This window comes from Coregonus clupeaformis, chromosome 11 (genome assembly GCF_020615455.1).
Source record: "Coregonus clupeaformis isolate EN_2021a chromosome 11, ASM2061545v1, whole genome shotgun sequence".
In the NCBI taxonomy this organism is placed as follows: Eukaryota; Metazoa; Chordata; class Actinopteri; order Salmoniformes; family Salmonidae; genus Coregonus; species Coregonus clupeaformis.
This window is the reverse complement of record NC_059202.1, coordinates 13,162,701-13,179,308: the sequence shown is the minus strand read 5'-3', so window position 1 is coordinate 13,179,308 and position 16,608 is coordinate 13,162,701. Positions and strand designations below refer to the sequence as shown.

The 16,608-nt window shown below is 42.1% G+C and overlaps 1 protein-coding gene across 3 annotated transcripts in view; it reads left to right on the top strand.

Annotated features, from left to right (window-relative positions):
• The window catches only part of LOC121577449 (semaphorin-4B-like), a 117,501-nt gene that overhangs the window by 14,743 nt on the left and 86,150 nt on the right, over positions 1 to 16,608 (top strand). The window contains exon 1 of one of the 3 annotated variants that reach the window (XM_045223464.1): positions 6,040 to 6,227. The exons of the other annotated variants lie outside the window; for them this stretch is intronic. The gene's annotated coding sequence lies outside the window, so the exon portion shown is untranslated. Of the gene's footprint in view, positions 1 to 6,039; positions 6,228 to 16,608 lie in introns of those variants that run through there. 3 annotated transcript variants of the gene reach the window in all.

Genomic DNA, 16,608 nt, shown 5'->3' with positions numbered 1-16,608 from the left:
CGTGTCCCCCTGCTTAAGCCAGTACATGTCCAGGCCCGTCTGAAGTTTGCTAGAGTGCATTTGGATGATCCAGAAGAGGATTGGGAGAATGTCATATGGTCAGATGAAACCAAAATATTACTTTTTGGTAAAAACTCAACTTGTCGTGTTTGGAGGACAAAGAATGCTGAGTTGCATCCAAAGAACACCATACCTACTGTGAAGCATGGGGGTGGAAACATCATGCTTTGGGGCTGTTTTTCTGCAAAGGGACCAGGACGACTGATCTGTGTAAAGGAAAGAATGAATGGGGCCATGTATCGTGAGATTTTGAGTGAAAACCTCCTTCCATCAGCAAGGGCATTGAAGATGAAACGTGGCTGGGTCTTTCAGCATGACAATGATCCCAAACACATCGCCCGGGCAACGAAGGAGTGGCTTCATAAGAAGCATTTCAAGGTCCTGGAGTGGCCTAGCCAGTCTCCAGATCTCAACCCCATAGAAAATCTTTGGAGGGAGTTGAAAGTCCGTTTTGCAAATACATTTATAAAAAATCCTACAATGTGATTTTCTGGAGAAAAAAAATCTCATTTTGTCTGTCATAGTTGACGTGTACCTATGATGAAGATTACAGGCCTCTCTCATCTTTTTAAGTGGGAGAACTTGCACAATTGGTGGCTGACTAAATACTTTTTTCCCCCACTGTATGTAGACTGGAGTCTGAAGTCCAGAGAGACCTGGTCAAATGTATTAATGGGATCCCAGACAACAGAAAGAGCCCTAATGATCACCTCTGTCTCCTTTTGTTTGACTCGTTCAATCCACATATTTATACGTCTTCCAGCTTCGGTGAGGGGTTCCTTCTGCACTGAGTACTATTTACTTTAGGGACATCTGGTATAGGCAAGGACAGTTGGTCTAACTTAACTGACTGTCCTACTCACATTCTATAGAGGTACACTGTCTGTCTGGCTTCAGTATGTGCTGCAGAACAGACAGTAACCTTAAAGTACAGGACTGACTGACTGTGTCTAGTGATTGCAAATAAGACGTCTGCAAAGTAGGCTAGCCTTTCCATAGTAGTCCTAGTAGTTCTCATGTGACCAATGGCATCTCAGCCTCATAGCTTCTCACAGAGATGCCCAGAGCTTGCATTTCCATTCCTGACACCTCTAGGCTAAACCTGGCATTCCGTCTGCCTCCTTAGCACTCTGGCCCAAATTATCATTTGTATTTGTTAACGGGCTTAATTAGCACCCACTAGTTTAGAAACAGGCATCCCCCACTCAACAGCCTGCTATTTTACACCTCTCTGTGTTCTTATGGATGGCTTTTTATAGGTCAAAAAATGATTTGACACATCAGAGACTGAAAAATTTTTTTCCTTAAGTAAGTGGTCCTCTGTAGCTCAGCTGGTAGAGCACGGCGCTTGTAATGCCAGGGTAGTGGGTTCGATCCCCGGACCACCCATACACAAAAAAATATATGCACGCATGACTGTAAGTGGCTTTGGATAAAAGCATCTGCTAAGTGACATATTATTAAGTGTGAAATTGGACTGAATCCATTCCTTAAAGTGTTTGCATGTAATGTACAGCGCCTTGCAAAAGTATTCATCCCCCTTGCCGTTTTTCCTATTTTGTTGCATTACAACCTGTAATTTAAATTGATTTTTATTTGGATTTCATGTAATGGACAAACACAAAATAGTCCAAATTGGTGAAGTGAAATGAAAAAAAAGAACTTGTTTCAGAAAATTCTAAAAAATAAATAACGGAAAAGTGGTGCGTGCATATGTATTCACCCCCTTTGCTATGAAGCCCCTAAATAAGATCTGGTGCAACCAATTACCTTCTGAAGTCACATAATTAGCTAAATAAAGTCCACCTGTGTACAATCTAAGTGTCACATGATCTGTCACATGATCTCAGTATATACACCTGTTCTGAAAGGCCCCAGAGTCTGCAACACCACTAAGCAAGGGGCACCACCAAGCAAGAGACACCATAAAGACCAAGGAGCTCTCCAAACAGGTCAGGGACAAAGTTGTGGAGAAGTACAGATCAGGGTTGGGTTATAAAAAAATATCAGAAACTTTGAAAATCCCACGGAGCACCATTAAATCCATTATAAAAAAAATTGAATATGGCACCACAACAAACCTGCCAAGAGCAGGCCGCCCACCAAAACTCACTAACCAGGCAAGGAGGGCTTTAATCAGAGAGGCAACAAAGAGACCAAAGATAACCCTGAAGGAGCTGCAAACTCCACAGCGGAGATTGGAGTATCTGTCCATAGGACCACTTTAAGCCGTACACTCCAAAGAGCTGGGCTTTACGAAAGAGTGGCCAGAAAAAAGCCATTGCGTTTGGTGTTCGCCAAAAGGCATGTGGGAGACTCCCCAAACATATGGCAGAAGGTACTCTGGTCAGATGAGACTAAAATTGAGCTATTTGGCCATCAAGGAAAACGCTATGTCTGGTGCAAACCCAACACCTCTCATCACCCTGAGAACACCATCCCCACAGTGAAGCATGGTGGTGGCAGCATCATTCTGTGGGGATGTTTTTCATTGGCAGGGACTTGGGAAACTGGTCAGAATTGAAGGAATGATGGATAGCGCTAATACAGGGGAATTCTTGAGGGAAACCTGTTTCAGTCTTCCAGAGATTTGAGACTGGGACGGAGGTTCACCTTCCAGCAGGACAATGACCCTAAGCATACTGCTAAAGCAACACTTGAGTGGTTTAAAGGGAAACATTTAAATATATTGGAATGGCCTAGTCAAAGCCCAGACCTCAATCCAATTGAGAATCTGTGGTATGACTTAAAGATTGCTGTACACCAGCGGAATCCATCCAACTTGAAGGAGCTGGAGCAGTTTTGCCTTGAAGAATGGGCAAAAATCCCAGTGGCTAGATGTGCCAAGCTTATAGAGACATACCCCAAGAGACTTGCAGCTGTAATTGCTGCAAAAGGTGGCTCGACAAAGTATTGACTTTGGGGGGGTGAATAGTTATGCACGCTCAAGTTTTCTGTTTTTTGTCTTATTTCTTGTTTGTTTCACAAAAAAAAAATATTTTGCATCTTCAAAGTGGTAGGCATGTTGTGTAAATCAAATGATACAAACCCCCCAAAAATCCATTTCAATTCCAGGTTGTAAGGCAACAAAATAGGAAAAATGCCAAGGGGGGTGAATACTTTCATAAGCCACTGTTTTCTACCAGACACTCATAGTTGTTTTGTTTGATAAAGGAAAAAAAAGCATGTGATGGTTGAGTGATATGATGTCCATTTTCAATTCAATTTCCGCATTCGCTGAGGCACTCACGCAAGAATAACAGCATTTACTAATGCTATTGAAATGAGAGCCAACTCCAAGCTTTGTCTATTTAGCATGGGAGTATGCGGTTTCACCAGAAGACAGTGGCCCCTTTTCAGCGTATGAAATGGTCTCTTAGTTCTGAATGCAATTCCCACCAAGACTTGTTAGCATCACCATTTCTGTTCAACTCTGTGTCTAGCCCTGAAAGCTTGTCCTTGGCAGTGGGTTGTGTATTATTTTAGTAGCGCTTCATGACACCATCCTGTCAGGGATAGCCTCATACTCTGCCTCTGCTTCCTCTGATTAATATAAAATACACTCAAGTGGTTTCTCTTAACCAGTTCACTTCTTCCAATTAATACTCTGATAGTGATACTCAAAAACAAATTGGGCAAGAGAAGTTAGTTTTCCCACAGAATTTTCTAGATATGATCAAAATTTTTTTAAACGGATGTAACCCTAACCCATCCAATATCATTCACTGACTTTTTATAATAATATGCCTAATATTGTGTGTGAAATATTGAACTGTCAGGGGACGTATCACCATATAGCCCAGTCAAATTACAGTGACATACAGTAGATACAGTGGGGGGAAAAGTATTTAGTCAGCCACCAATTGTGCAAGTTCTCCCACTTAAAAAGATGAGAGAGGCCTGTAATTTTCATCATAGGTACACGTCAACTATGACAGACAAATTGAGGATAAAAAATCACATTGTAGGATTTTTTATGAATTTATTTGCAAATTATGGTGGAAAATAAGTATTTGGTCACCTACAAACAAGCAAGATTTCTGGCTCTCACATACCTGTAACTTCTTCTTTAAGAGGCTCCTCTGTCCTCCACTTGTTACCTGTATTAATGTCACCTGTTTGAACTTGTTATCAGTATAAAAGACACCTGTCCACAACCTCAAACAGTCACACTCCAAACTCCACTATGGCCAAGACCAAAGAGCTGTCAAAGGACACCAGAAACAAAATTGTAGACCTGCACCAGGCTGGGAAGACTGAATCTGCAATAGGTAAGCAGCTTGGTTTGAAGAAATTAACTGTGGGAGCATTTATTAGGAAATGGAAGACATACAAGACCACTGATAATCTCCCTCGATCTGGGGCTCCACGCAAGATCTCACCCCGTGGGGTCAAAATGATCACAAGAATGGTGAGCAAAAATCCCAGAACCACACGGGGAGACCTAGTGAATGACCTGCAGAGAGCTGGGACCAAAGTAACAAAGCCTACCATCAGTAACACACTACGCCGCCAGGGACTCAAATCCTGCAGTGCCAGACGTGTCCCCCTGCTTAAGCCACTACATGTCCAGGCCCGTCTGAAGTTTGCTAGAGTGCATTTGGATGATCCAGAAGAGGATTGGGAGAATGTCATATGGTCAGATGAAACCAAAATAGTACTTTTTGGTAAAAACTCAATTGTCGTGTTTGGAGGACAAAGAATGCTGAGTTGCATCCAAAGAACACCATACCTACTGTGAAGCATGGGGGTGGAAACATCATGCTTTGGGGCTGTTTTTCTGCAAAGGGACCAGGACGACTGATCCGTGTAAAGGAAAGAATGAATGGGGCCATGTGTCGTGAGATTTTGAGTGAAAACCTCCTTCCATCAGCAAGGGCATTGAAGATGAAACGTGGCTGGGCTTTCAGCATGACAATGATCCCAAACACACCGTCCGGGCAACGAAGGAGTGGCTTCGTAAGAAGCATTTCAAGGTCCTGGAGTGGCCTAGCCAGTCTCCAGATCTCAACCCCATAGAACATCTTTGGAGGGAGTTGAAAGTCCGTGTTGCCCAGCGACAGCCCCAAAACATCACTGCTCTAGAGGAGATCTGCATGGAGGAATGGGCCAAAATACCAGCAACAGTGTGTGAAAACCTTGTGAAGACTTACAGAAAACGTTTGACCTGTGTCATTGCCAACAAAGGGTATATAACAAAGTATTGAGAAACTTTTGTTATTGACCAAATGCTTATTTTCCACCATAATTTGCAAATAAATTCATTAAAAGTCCTACAATGTGATTTTCTGGATTTTTTTTCCTCATTTTGTCTGTCATAGTTGACGTGTACCTATGATGAAAATTACAGGCCTCTCTCATCTTTTTAAGTGGGAGAACTTGCACAATTGGTGGCTGACTAAATACTTTTTTCCCCCACTGTATGTACATGTATGTAGCTAGTCAAATACAAAGTGAATTTTTGATTGAATTAAACAGGCTTAGATTTTTTCTTCTTCAAACCGCTTCTAAATGGTTCCATTGTTCAAGCCTAGTTCATTCATCAGATAGAAACAGAAATCAAAACTAAGAGAAAACCATTCTGTGGGTGTATCCTGTCCACCTCTCTTTCTTCCCCCACTTCTGTAGAATGCCACTCTGACATTGCTCGTCCTAATATTTATATATTTCTTCATTCCATTATTTTACTTTTAGATTTGTGTATTGTTGTGAATTGTTAGATACTACTGCACTGTTGGATCTAGGACTAAGGCCACAAGCATTTCGCTACACCTATAATATCACCTGCTAAATATGTGTATGTGACCAATAAAATGTGATTTGATTTGATTTGATCAGAATATCCGAGCCCCTTCTCTCCTCCTCTCTTGCTCTCTCTCTGGCAGCAGTGTGTGAGGGGAGGGGCTATAGTGGAGAGTGGCCAGAGTTGAGGCAGGCTGTACTACAACAGTGTGTCAGACTGTTAGAGAGAGAGAGAAGGCAGACACAGACACAGAGTAGGCAGCAGGAGCCCTTAACTACCGGTACTCTAACTGCTCTATATTGGATAACATACTGGCTATTCTATTACTCAATCCCTGAAGGACTTCAATCTCTGATTCACCCTAAAAGGAAGCTTTTTTTAAAATCTGAAGATCATTTTGGTACAGAGAAGTGCTGGAAAGAGTGTAAGTACAAGAATAGTGTAACTACAAGCCACTACTATAGAGGCAGCCCTGTATTTATTAACTGTGCTGAGCGTAGACTCAGTTAATCATTGATGTGTCTCATGTGGTTTTGGTTACCTTGTGAAATGACGTCATTCTCTGTGTGCTGTCGTTCTGCTGCCTCTGCTGCATTATGGGCTTAGGGCTACTTTATGGCTCTCTCTGTCTGCATGGGGTTAGTTGTTGCTGCTCTCCCTCTCTCTAAGTATACATTACCAGAGTGGGTGTGTGCTGACATGAGACAGCCTCTCCCCAGTAAGTTTTTATCACAAGGTGATAGCAGGGCAAAGGGGTTTTTAAAGGGCTGCCTTCTTCTATGTAGTGGCAAGCTATATGTTTGGGTATGTTTAGATCCTCCTGCCTAAAGAGATCACTCAGCATTTTTCTCTCTGTATTTACACAGCTATTTACCTGGGTGTGTTCACATTTAAAGGGTTGTTGGCCTGTGCGTGAGGGACCATCGTAAAGCAGTGTTTTTTCTAGTGGAGATGACGGCTCAGTCTCTCCAGCTCTTTAAACCAGAGAACGACTGTGGCACAGAGTGTGAGACAGGGAATGGGGCCTATCTCTACAGATATGAGTCAGTGAAAGTGGCAGCCAGTGCACTCAAATCCTCTCCCAGCACAGGACATTTCCGTGAACTCTGTGAAGGGAAAGAACAAACAAAAAAGCGACATGAGGTCTCATTTGAGAGTGTGTTAGCATGATTATGCCTTTTCTCCCATAGTGGTTTCAGGTTGTGCTGTGCAGCAGGACTGTTGTGGTGGTATGAGTTGTGATGCCAGTCAGTGGTTGTAGGTCTGGCAGGGCATCTTCAGGCCAGAGGCTGCAGGTGTTACTGTGTGAAATTCAAACCTCTCACCCTCACTCTGCTGGCAGCACAGTCGTGACATAATGCCTGCCAATGTGTTAGAGGTGTGTTCATTATTACAGAACTGGAAACTGAATCCAGTCTATGAAGACGTAAACAAGACAACCTTTCTTACACCATGTGCCTTTCTTTGAAGAGTCAGGGTTTTTCCAAGTACTTAGTGTACATAACTTAACCCAGAGGTTCCCAAACTTTTTTGCCCGCAACCTCATTTTGATATATTAAAGAAATCAACACCCCACCATGTGAAGAAAGTGATGCAATCGATGGCCAGTGTTTACTTTTTGAATTTGGGCTATTACAGTCTATTACAAATCAGTCTGACATTACTTTTGACAGTATTTCAATCTGAAGGAAGTATGGTTTGAAATGACTGAAATGCATCATGAAAGTATTGGGTAGTTCAGAAGATCATCAGGTAATAATTTTGTATGATCTTCTGTGTAGAAAATAACATTATCATTGATGATGTTCTTTTTCCCCCAGTCTGATTTAGTGCCTGGTCTTGTCCACTCTGTTTTAATGAGACCTGCACGGCTTGTGGGCTGGTAGAGGGAACCAGAAGACATATACAGTTGAAGTCGGAAGTTTACATACACCTTAGCCAAATACATTTAAACTCAGTTTTTCACAATTCCTGACATTTAATCCTGGTAAAAATTCCCTGTCTTAGGTCAGTTAGGATCACCACTTTATTTTAAGAATGTGAAATGTCAGAATAATAGTAGAGAAAATGATTTATTTAAGCTTTTATTTCTTTCATCACATTCCCAGTGGGTCAGAAGTTTACATACACTCAATTAGTATTTGGTAGCATTGCCTTTAAATTGTTTAGCTTGGGTCAAACGTTTCGGGTAGCCTTCCACAAGCTTCCCACAATAAGTTGGGTGAATTCTGGCCCATTCCTCCTAACAAAGCTGGTGTAACTGAGTCAGGTTTGTAGGCCTCCTTGCTCGCACACGCTTTTACAGTTCTGCCCACAAATGTTCTATAGGATTGAGGTCAGGGCTTTGTGATGGCCACTCCAATACCTTGACTTTGTTGTCCTTAAGCCATTTTGCCACAACTTTGGAAGTATGCTTGGGGTCATTGTCCATTTGGAAGACCATTTGCGACCAAGCTTTAACTTCCTGACTGATGTCTTGAGATGTTGCTTCAATATATCCACATAATTTTCCTTCCTCATGATGCCATCTATTTTGTGAAGTGCACCAGTCCCTCCTGCAGCAAAGCACCCCCACAGCATGATGCTGCCACCCCCGTGCTTCATGGTTGGGATGGTGTTCTTCGGCTTGCAAGTCAACCCCTTTTTCCTCCAAACATAATGGTCATTATGGCCAAACAGTTCTATTTTTGTTTCATCAGACCAGAGGACATTTCTCCAAAAAGTATGATCTTTGTCCCCATGTGCAGTTGCAAACCGTAGTCTGGCTTTTTTATGGCGGTTTTGGTGCAGTGGCTTCTTCCTTGCTGAGCGGCCTTTCAGGTTATGTCAATATAGGACTCGTTTTACTGTGGATATAGATACTTTGTACCTGTTTCCTCCAGCATCTTCACAAGGTCCTTTGCTGTTGTTCTGGGATTGATTTGCACTTTTCGCACCAAAGTACGTTCATCTCTAGGAGACAGAACGTGTCTCCTTCTTGAGCAGTATGATGGCTGCGTGGTCCCATGGTGTTTATACTTGCGTACTATTGTTTGTACAGATGAACGTGGTACCTTCAGGATGAACCAGACTTGTGGAGGTCTACAATCTTTTTTCTGAGGTCTTGGCTGATTTCTTTTGATTTCCCCATGATGTCAAGTAAAGAGGCACTGAGGTTGAAGGTAGGCCTTGAAATACATCCACAGGTACACCTCCAATTGACTCAAATGATGTCAATTAGCCTATCAGAAGCTCTTAAATCCATGACATCATTTTCTGGAATTTTCCAAGCTGTTTAAAGGCACAGTCAACTTAGTGTATATAAACTTCTGACCCACTGGAATTGTGATACAGTGAATTATAAGTGAAATAATCTGTCTGTAAACATTTGTTAGAAAAATTTCTTGTGTCATGCACAAAGTAGATGTCCTAACCGACTTGCCAAAACCATAGTTTGTTAACAAGAAATGTGTAGAGTGGTGGAAAAACGAGTTTTAATGACTCCAACCTAAGTGTATGTAAACTTCCGACTTCAACTGTACGTGTTCCTGAGAGTCTTATCTTTCAGTGATGTGTCATAATATTTTTTAGCTTAAACGGTCCAAAAGATAAAGCCACATTTGTAGGGAAAAAAATTAAACCACTCTGTTTATTACAACTGCATCTAGTGGCTGCCTGAGGTTACTGACGTAAACCCGGTTCTATGAACCAAGTGCGATTGCATTTATTCTATTTCAGAGTTTCTCTCGTGACCACATTTTCAAATCAGGCGACCCCACATTGGGCTTGCGAACCCATAGTTTGGGAAACGGTGAGTTAACCTATACAACAGTTGTGTGTACAGGTAGTTCATTCTAGGACATGCATGATGTTACCAGTGCACATTGGACAGTGCCTACGTTTTTGTCAAAATAGGGTGTCAACATCAATCTATTCGGCACTACATAGCCTAGATACAGTATCACTGAAGTGCAATATGAACCACTATCGAATGTGAAGTATCCCTCAGAGGCAGGCCAGTTCATTATAGCCTGGAGGTGTAGTCCAATTATGTGATTAGCGGGACATAGGATAGCCATCCCAACCATGGATATGCTATAGGAGACAACAAAAACAGCAACTGTAGAACTACAAGAGATGTTCAAGCTTTTTACAAAAAACTGTCAGAGGGAGTTCCTCTCAGAATGAGAGGACAGAACAATGGATATCTTCTTTAAACAAGGTGAATTCTGTTACCTAATTCAGTTGGAAATGTGTTGATTTCCCCGTCTGTGGCACATTTGCGAGGAGAAGAAAAGCCTGCCTGTGCTGATGACCTTGTCCCGGTGTTTTCTTTTGGTCTGATCCGTAAAGACAACAGCTGGCAACAGGATTCTGGGTATAGAAACCTTGACAATGAGCTGCCTGTATGACGCTGTCACAAAGAGTTTGGCTCGTTAGTAGAGGACGGTGCCTGTTATATCAATACCTCAGATACACACTCCAGCTACTCACTTCTAGTATCCCATTGGGGGATGGACATTTCGTTGTGTGATATAATGGATGGGGTCTATACCCTTGGATATGAACTGTAAATTTATGTTTCTATAGTGGTATTCTCAATGCCAAAGTACAGTGGAAATATCTATATTGTGCTTTTTAAATAATTTCATTATTCGAATAGTATCATGAATTTTGGTCAGATATTTGGGTTGGATATCCGTATATTCGAAATACATGTGTTTTTTTTTAACATACTGTACGTTTTTAACCTGAGCACTGCTACGCAAGGGGTAGAGGCTGGCGCTCTATTGCTGCAGCTGTAGAGGGTGTGTGTGTGTGAGATGGGAGCGAGCAGATGGAGAGAGCGAGAGAGAGACGCAGTAGCCACTGGCCAAGGCAACTAAATTACAGCCAAGACTAGCTAACTTAGCTAACCCATATAACAGTGCCTGTCTTGACTGGAGTAGCCTAGAGAAGATAGCTAAGCTAGCTGGCTATAGCTAGCTAGGCTAATTGAGGCTACATGCTGCACTTTCTCCCCAACCCATAGCCGTGGGAAGTAAGGGTGCTATACAGTGGGGAAAAAAAGTATTTAGTCAGCCACCAATTGTGCAAGTTCTCCCACTTAAAAAGATGAGAGAGGCCTGTAATTTTCATCATAGGTACACGTCAACTATGACAGACAAAATGAGAAAAAGAAATCCAGAAAATCACATTGTAGGATTTTTTATGAATTTATTTGCAAATTAAGGTGGAAAATAAGTATTTGGTCAATAACAAAAGTTTCTCAATACTTTGTTATATACCCTTTGTTGGCAATGACACAGGTCAAACGTTTTCTGTAAGTCTTCACAAGGTTTTCACACACTGTTGCTGGTATTTTGGCCCATTCCTCCATGCAGATCTCCTCTAGAGCAGTGATGTTTTGGGGCTGTCACTGGGCAACACGGACTTTCAACTCCCTCCAAAGATTTTCTATGGGGTTGAGATCTGGAGACTGGCTAGGCCACTCCAGGACCTTGAAATGCTTCTTACGAAGCCACTCCTTCGTTGCCTGGGCGGTGTGTTTGGGATCATTGTCATGCTGAAAGACCCAGCCACGTTTCATCTTCAATGCCCTTGCTGATGGAAGGAGGTTTTCACTCAAAATCTCACGATACATGGCCCCATTCATTCTTTCCTTTACACGGATCAGTCGTCCTGGTCCCTTTGCAGAAAAACAGCCCCAAAGCATGATGTTTCCACCCCCCATGCTTCACAGTAGGTATGGTGTTCTTTGGATGCAACTCAGCATTCTTTGTCCTCCAAACACGACGAGTTGAGTTTTTACCAAAAAGTTCTATTTTGGTTTCATCTGACCATATGACATTCTCCCAATCCTCTTCTGGATCATCCAAGTGCACTCTAGCAAACTTCAGACGGGCCTGGACATGTACTGGCTTAAGCAGGGGGACACGTCTGGCACTGCAGGATTTGAGTCCCTGGCGGCGTAGTGTGTTACTGATGGTAGGCTTTGTTACTTTGGTCCCAGCTCTCTGCAGGTCATTCACTAGGTCCCCCCGTGTGGTTCTGGGATTTTTGCTCACCGTTCTTGTGATCATTTTGACCCCACGGGGTGAGATCTTGCGTGGAGCCCCAGATCGAGGGAGATTATCAGTGGTCTTGTATGTCTTCCATTTCCTAATAAATGCTCCCACAGTTGATTTATTCAAACCAAGCTGCTTACCTATTGCAGATGCAGTCTTCCCAGCCTGGTTCAGGTCTACAATTTTGTTTCTGGTGTCCTTTGACAGCTCTTGGTCTTGGCCATAGTGGAGTTTGGAGTGTGACTGTTTGAGGTTGTGGACAGGTGTCTTTTATACTGATAACAAGTTAAAACAGGTGCCATTAATACAGGTAACGAGTGGAGGACAGAGGAGCCTCTTAAAGAAGAAGTTACAGGTCTGTGAGAGCCAGACATCTTGCTTGTTTGTAGGTGACCAAATACTTATTTTCCAACATAATTTGCAAATAAATTCATTAAAAATTCTACAATGTGATTTTCTGGATTATTTTTTCTCAATTTGTCTGTCATAGTTGATGTGTACCTATGATGAAAATTACAGGCCTCTCTCGTCTTTTTAAGTGGGAGAACTTGCACAATTGGTGGCTGACTAAATACTTTTTTCCCCACTGTATATATATATTTATTTTTAAACCATATTAGTGCACTAGGCCTTAATGGAGAAAAATACTTGTCAGCAGAGCGGGGTGAAATAACCCCATCACAAAACATATTCTCGCAGCCATGCCCCAACCCCATTCAGATAAAACAACAGCCTACCTGTTGGTTGCTCGTTGTAGCCTAATCCTTCTCATTTTGATAACTTTTAATTCTGTAATTTTATTCCCACTCTTGCATTGCATTAGTGAACTCTCCCTCCACTTGCTACTCATTGAGCCTCTTTGCCGCTTTGATTAGCCAGCATAATCAACAAGCTACACATGTGAAGGCTACCGGTCGGCCACCAGTCTTGTTATGGGGTGCACGTCATAAAAACTACATTGAAAAGTTTGTTGTTTTATTTAACTAATCATTTGAAATGTCGTGGTATATCCTTTTATGTAACAATGTCACATGGATATTTTAGTTGAATTTAGAAAAAGCATTTTCAGTGTTAAAACAGACCTATAATAGTTTTTTCACAGAAAATGTATACTCACACAAATATCAGAATACTAACGTCCGTTCGGATATTTGAATATTCGAATAACCTAACATTAAAAGTAATAATGTAAGGCCTAAAGTAAATAACATTTCATAGCTGTTTCTAGCTACAGTGGAAGGCCTTTTTTGATTTGGTGTTCCAGCAGCTGAGGGGCACGAAGCAAAAAAAGAAAAACAGTGCTTCTGTGCACTGAAGCGTCACAATGTGAGTGCAATGGACAACCTGTTACAGATTAGTGATTCTGCTCCGAGAAAAATAAAATAAGAAATTCATCACACTGTAGTATCTTTGCACAGCACAACCCTCCCTGGCCACGCTCTAGCACATGCTTCCAATCACACTCATCATATAATCCCAGGGGTCTTTTCTCAGCATTACTCTGATTCCTCTTCTTTATTTGTTGGCTTAGTACCTGGGTGAGTGTGTGTGTACGTGGGTGCATGCATGTGTGCGCGTGTGTACACACTTGCTTGTGCGTGTGTGAAGTGGATCACAAATTAGGTTATGCAATTCGTTCTGGTCGTAAAAACAAGGAATGTAAATAAACTTCAAACCTCACCCAACCCATCCCCCTCTCAACAGTGCTTAGTTCAATGAGGAACCATATTAAGTAATGTGAGTGAGCTGAAACACTGTCTCTCGGAGGACCCATCCACCATTATGATGACTGACTGTCACTTAATATTTGTGAAAGCCAGCTGGGACTGAGGTGCTATGATAAATGCAAGGGTCTTAATGTGAGAGAGCTGTTTGGTACTGCTGTGGTGGATGTATAGCGTGAGTGAGAGAGGGGTTGATAGCAGCGAGAGAGGGGGATGGGTCATGGAGTGGCAGCCACTTGTAACCTGAAGGTTAAACATGGGCCTTCAGGGAGTCCTATTACTGTGTACTTACTCATGGGAACTCTGCAACCAGGCATTCTGGGAGCACAGCTAGCAATCTCCTGTGTTTTCCCAGTCCAGAGCAGAGCAGTCACAGTGGCATGATGTGGGAAATGGCTGTGGACATGGATCCTAGCCAGAACCCTGTGTTTGCTCGGCTGTCTCAGAGAGCCTAAGATCTGCCTTTAACCCCTATGAGACGTGAACAGAAACATGGCACATGTACTACAAGGTGCCTCAGGCTTTCACATCACCCGACCTGTGACTTATTTTAACTGTACACAAGCCGGCCTGTGAAATACTTTTGGGAAGACATTTGGAATATGTTTACACGTGGGTCAGAGTTTCTCATGTGTCCGTGTGAGGATTGCAAAATTGTCTTTTCAGGGCATGCTGTCCGTCACACTCGGGTTCACACCTGTTTTTCTTGCATGTCCATGTTACACGCATTATACCGTTCTATTTTAAACAGTGGTGAGCTGGGGAATGTGAGTGTCTGTCCTCTTTAAATAATGCTCGACCTGGAGGGGAGCTAAATGTGTGACCTGTGTACTCCAAACAAATCAAATCATGGTCGCTTACACAGATTTGCAGATGTTATCACAGGTGCGGTGAAATGCTAGCTCCAACAGTTCAGTAATACCTAGCAATTGAAAAATAAATAATAATAATCCCGAAAAATTTGTAAATAGAGGAATTAAGAAATATCAGAATGAGCAATGTCAGAGACTGGAATTTAAATATATAAACACATAATGTATATAAATATATATACAGTACCAGTTAAAAGTTTGGACACACCTACGCATTCAAGGGTTTTTCATTATTTTTACTATTTTTTATATTGTAGAATAATAGTGAAGACATCAAAACTATGAAATAACACATATGGAATCATGTAGTAAGCAAAAAAGTGTTAAACAAATCATAATATATTTAATATTTGAGATTCAAATAGCCACCCTTTGCCTTGACAGCTTTGCACACTCTCAACCAGCTTCATGAGGTAGTCACCTGAAATGCATTTTAATTAACAGGTGTGCCTTCTTAAAGGTTAATTTGTAGAATTTCTTTCCTTCTTAATGCATTTGAGCCAATCAGTTGTGTTGTGACAAGGTAGGGGGGTATACAAAAATAGCTATATTTGGTAAAAGACCAAGTCCATATTATGGCAAGAACAGCTCAAATAAGCAAAGAGAAATGACAGTCCATCATTACTTTAAGACATGAAGGTCAGTCAATCCAGAACATTTCAAAAACGTTGAAAGTTTCTTCAAGTACAGTCGCAAAAACCATCAAGCGCTATAATGAAACTGGCTCGCGTGAGGACCTCCACAGGAATGGAAGACCCAGAGTTACCTCTGCTGCAGAGGATAAGTTCATTAGAGTTACCAGCCTCAGAAATTGCAGCCCAAATAAATGCTTCACAGAGTTCAAGTAACAGACACATCTCAACATCAACTGTTCAGAGGAGACTGTGTGAATCAGGCCTTCATGGTCGAATTGCTGCAAAGAAACCATTACTAAAGGACACCAATAAGAAGAAGAGACTTGCTTGGGCCAAGAAACAAAAGCAATGGACATTAGACCGGTGGAAACGTGTGCTTTGGTGTGGAGTCCAAATTTGAGATTTTTGGTTCCAACCGCCGTGTCTTTGTGAGACACGGTGTGGGTGAACGGATGATCTCTGCATGTGTATTTCACACCATAAAGCATGGAGGAGGAGGTGTTATGGTGTGGGGGTGCTTTGCTGCTGACACTGTCTGTGATTTATTTAGAATTTCAAGACACACTTAACCAGCATGGCTACCACAGCATTCTGCAGCGATATGCCATCCCATCTGGTTTGCGCTTAGTGGGACTATCATTAGTTTTTCAACAGGACAATGACCCAACACACCTCCAGGCTGTGTAAGGGTTATTTTACCAAGAAGGAGAGTGCTGTATCAGATGACCTGGTCTCCACAATCCCCCGACCTCAACCCAATTGAGATGGTTTGGGATGAGTCGGACCGCAGAGTGAAGGAAAAGCAGCCAACAAGTGCTCAGAATATATGGGAACTCCTTCAAGACTGTCGGAAAAGTATTCCAGGTGAAGCTGGTTGAGAGAATGCCAAGAGTGTGCAAAGCTGTCATCAAGGCAAAGGGTTGCTATTTGAAGAATCTCAAATATAACATTTATTTTTATTTGTTCAACACTGTTTTGGGTACTACATGATTCCATGTGTTATTTCATAATTTTGATGTCTTCACTATTATTCTACAATGTAGAAAATAGTAAAAATAAAGAAAAACCCTGGAATGAGTTGGTGTGTCAAAACCTTTGACTGGTACGGTACATACACTGAGTGTACAAAACATTAGTGAAGATGAATGGGAGGAGACAGGTTAAAGAAGGATAAGCCTTGAGACAATTGCACCATGGATTTTGCATGTGTGCCATTCAGAGGATGTATAGACAAGACAAAAGATTGAAGTGCCTTTGAACGGGGTATGGTAGTAGGTGCCAGGTGCATCGGTTTGAGTGTGTCAAGAACTACAACGTTGCTGAGTTTTTCACGCTGAACCGTTTCCCGTGTGTATCAAGAATGGTCCACCCCTCAAAGGTCAACATGGTCCAGCATCCCTGTGGAACGCTTTCGACAACTTGTAGATTCCATGCCCAGCGAATTGACACCGTTATGAGGGCAAAAAGGTGTGCAACTCAATATTAGGTAGGTGTTCCTAATGTTTTCTGCACTCAGTGTATACTGGT